This window comes from Cibotium barometz, chromosome 31, assembly GCF_041138505.1.
Source record: "Cibotium barometz isolate CiBa-2024 chromosome 31, ASM4113850v1, whole genome shotgun sequence".
Lineage (NCBI taxonomy): Eukaryota > Viridiplantae > Streptophyta > Polypodiopsida > Cyatheales > Cibotiaceae > Cibotium > Cibotium barometz.
The window spans coordinates 6,953,992-6,958,191 of NC_141076.1; positions in this window are offsets into that span (position 1 = coordinate 6,953,992).

Below are 4,200 nucleotides of genomic sequence, written 5' to 3' on the forward strand. Positions count from 1 at the left end.
GATCTCTTCACACCTGTGCTTCTCTAAGATGGGCGGGGGACACATGGATAGCCCGCCCAACCGCATCGGACATTCCGCGTGTGTATAGACCTTAAATAAGAAGGAATTTAGGGTGGGGAAGATTGCCTTAGCTACTTCGGCGTTCCTTCGTATATCTCCGGATTTTATCCCTACACACGAAGTCAAGAAAAGTTTCAATCAATCAACAGAAGAAGAAGAATGTCTTACATGAAGGGAATCAACTCATGCCCTCCTTGCCATGTAAGGGGGCGGTTTAATACGAAATCCTCATAAGAAAAACCTAAGAAGGATTTCACAAAGCATTCGAGGACGGGACTTACATAGGGGTGTATATCATAGCACAATTATAGTGTCGAGACATGGCACCATACATTGGGAAGTGTCTTACCTTAATGGATGTGTGGTGTGAGAGTAATAAGCTAGAGTATATTTATCGAGTACGTAGGTGCCTCCATTATGAATGTGCCCTTGTCAATTTGCAAGTCCATTGCAATGGCATGGTTGATTTATATCTAGGAGTGTAAGCATTTGTTGAAGGTAGACTAGGGGAGCATCCATGGGCCATGAGAGAGAGAGAGAGAGAGAGAGAGAGAGAGAGAGAGAAGGATGGGGAAGGGAGATTTCGCTTTTTTTTTTGCCAGGGGGGCGAGAGGGAATAGAGTTAGAACGGTATGCTTTAAATTTTGCTTTTTCATTCATTAGTGTTGCTACAAAAACAAATCACTCCCTCTTTTTTACACTTTTGTTTTTTCACCCTTCCCACTCTAAAATCATCTTGCTTACAAAAACCCCCCATCCCCATTTATTCTTCCATTGTTTGATTCCATACTTACTTCAAAAATAAATCCTTAAGATAAAGGAAATGGTCAACATCCAATTCTCTTATAGGCACGCAACCTAATCAACCACACAACTTAGGATATTTGAGCAACTCTACATGAAACATAAAACATCCAGATGACGCCCATCATGAGAGTCTTGGTTTTTTCATGAGCTTTGCTACTCACTTTTGTAGATATTTGCTTTTAGTTGCATGAACACTATAGCATTTAGCCTAGTATCAATGGAGATGTTAGGATAAGGAAGTATGCATTTTTTTAAAGATAAATGGATGCAACTACACCTCCATATACACCTAAGCTACAGCATCATGTCCCAAATTGTTGGAGGATAATGACATGTAAATAAATTACAAAATAATAATTAACAACTCGGGGGGTCACTCATAAATATGTAAGCATAGCACGTGGGTTCAACAGAAGGGATTTCTAAAATCCTTTTTTAACACATTTTTTACATACAGAAGGGTACCATTAAAAGGGGGTATTCACAGGTTGAATAGAGAAAGGGTGTGTTTTATTCAAAAATTCACAGATAAGGGGTTTTTTAATTATTCCTTGAACGCACGTGATACAGAGAGTTTACATATAGTGAACCCCTCAAGATTAACAAGACAGAGAATAAAATTTACACATAACAAAAGATTGGGTCCGATTTGCCTCCACACAAGAGTAATCCCATGCTTTCTCTTGGAATATTTTAATCATATTACTTGAAATAACTTATGGGGCTCAAAATAGTTTTCACTTTTACAAAGTTGACGATTATAACAAAAATATCTTACTTTATTAAACGTGCAAGCCAAACTACTTAAGCCATATAAATGTGTACGTCTCTCGTAAAATTAAATATGCATAAGGGAGCTTTCACATGTCCCAACAATAAATATATCCGCATTGACAATAAATATGGAAGTCGCCCAAAATAGAATAAATGGCATGTGTTGCACAAAATCAAATAATAATCCACTCACACCCAAAGTTGAAAATCTTTCTGACCACCACCAAGTCATGTGCACAGATGCCCATGGACAAGTTCCTCAGCTAGTCCAGAAAAGGCAGCCAGAAAAAAGTACCATTAGAACCAGAAAATGGAGCACAGAGGGCTGTTGGCAGTGTAGACTGGAGCAGGGCTTGGAGAGCAAGAGGAAAAGCTTGTCGGCTGTACCACAAGGGAGTCGGCTGTACCAGAGGTGGAGGCGGCTGAACCAAGTTGAAGGGGGGCTGCAGGCGCATCATCGAAAACAAGCATTGATGACCAGTCGGCTGAATTAAATAAACTTTAATGAAATTATGACTGGCCAACAGTCGGCCAGCATAAAGGGGGTCCAAGACCCATATAAAAAGGCCCAAGTGCTCCTCATTGAATTCATTCAATCCCACTAGGAGTTTGGATCCTTAGAGGTCTCATAGGGGACAGATTTTAGGGTTAACCACCTTTTTATGAAGGCAGCCAAGGGCTGCAAGATATGTACCTTTTTGTACCATAGTATATACTGAATTTTCAGCACTTCTCTCTCTCTCTCTCTCTCTCTCTACTCTCTCTCTACTTGCGTTTTTGCATCAGATGGTGCGTTTTTGCATCAGAAGGTTTCCAAGAGTGTTTAGGGCTGAAAGAAGACTACCCAGAGCTTCCGCGTGTTACATTGGTATCAGAGCATCAGGCTCAGCCAAGCTAAACATTGATTCAGTCCCATATGATGGTGTGCAGGTCCAAGGTACAAGAAAGTACACGGATTCGAAGCCCAAGGCAAGAACACAGATCGGGAAGAACTCCCAGGAGGTTTGTTGGTGGTGTTCCACAGTGCCAGATGGGGATGGCAGTTCCGTGAGCCAGATAGGTTCTCAGGTAACGGTCCCAAGGGAGGTTGATCCTCCAAGGGTGATGTGAGAGTGCCAGACTCAGTTCCAGGAAAGAAGACCAAGACGGTGTTCAGAGTCAGGGCAGGAATGGATTGTGGACTAGAGGAAGACCAGATGCATAGATCTTCGTCAGAGACAGAGTGGTTTGGAGAACAGGCCGGATGTTTAGAGAAAAAGGGTTGCCAGGGATGGATGATGACAGAGGGACTTCGGGAAAAGGATTGGGATGATGACAGTCATCCAAGAGCAGGTTGGAATCCCGTCATCAAGTTTAGCAGAGGGGGATGTCATGTGCACAGATGCCCATGGACAAGTTCCTCAGCTAGTCCAGAAAAGGCAGCCAGAAAAAAGGACCATTAGAACCAGAAAATGGAGCACAGAGGGCTGTTGGCAGTGTAGACTGGAGTAGGGCTTGGAGAGCAAGAGGAAAAGCCTGTCGGCTGTACCACAAGGGAGTCGGTTGTACTAGAGGTGGAGGCAGCTGAACCAAGTTGAAGGGGGGCTACAGGCGCATCATCGAAAACAAGCATTAATGACCAGTCGGCTGAATTAAATAAACTTTAATGAAATTATGATTGGCCAGCAGTCGGCCAGCATAAAGGGGGTCCAAGACCCATATAAAAAGGCCCAAGTGCTCCTCATTGAATTCATTCAATCCCACTAGGGGTTTGGATCCTTAGAGGTCTCATAGGGGACAGATTTTAGGGTTAACCACCTTTTTATGAAGGCAGCCAAGGGCTGCAAGATATGTACCTTTTTGTACCATAGTATATACTGAATTTCCAGCACTTCTCTCTCTCTCTCTCTCTACTCTCTCTCTACGTTTTTGCATCAGATGGTGCGTTTTTGCATCAGAAGGTTTCCAAGAGTGTTTAGGGCTGAAAGAAGACTACCAAGAGCTTCCGCGCGTTACATCCTGAACCTTTGATGGATCCAGTCTAATCCCATCGGAACCGATGATATAGCCCAAATATTGAACTTCTTTAACACCAAAGACAGACCTTTTGGTGTTTATGTAGAGCTGATTATCTTGCAAAAGTTGCAAGACTTTCTCCACATCTTTCTCATGCTACTCCACAATGGCTGAGAAGTATGTCATCAAGGAATATGAAAACACACTTCCCAATGTGGACTGCAAAAATCCTAGACATCATCTTATTGAAGGTTACAAGTGCATTTGTAAGCCCAAAAGGCATGACTACGAACTCGTAGTGACCACGCTCTGTCCGGAAAGCTGTTTTTGGAATGCCAGCTTCAAAAATGCGGACCTAATGGTAACCACTCTTGAGGTCGATCTTAGTGAAAAATTTAGCACCGTCTAAACGCTCCAAAATGTACTCTATCCTTGGCATAGGAAACTTATTCTTGATGGTGAGTTTGTTTAATGCCCTGTAATCTACACAAAGGCGTGTAGACTTGTCCTTCTTTTGGACAAATAGGATAGGTGCAGCAAATGGTGAGGAAGAAGGCCGAATGA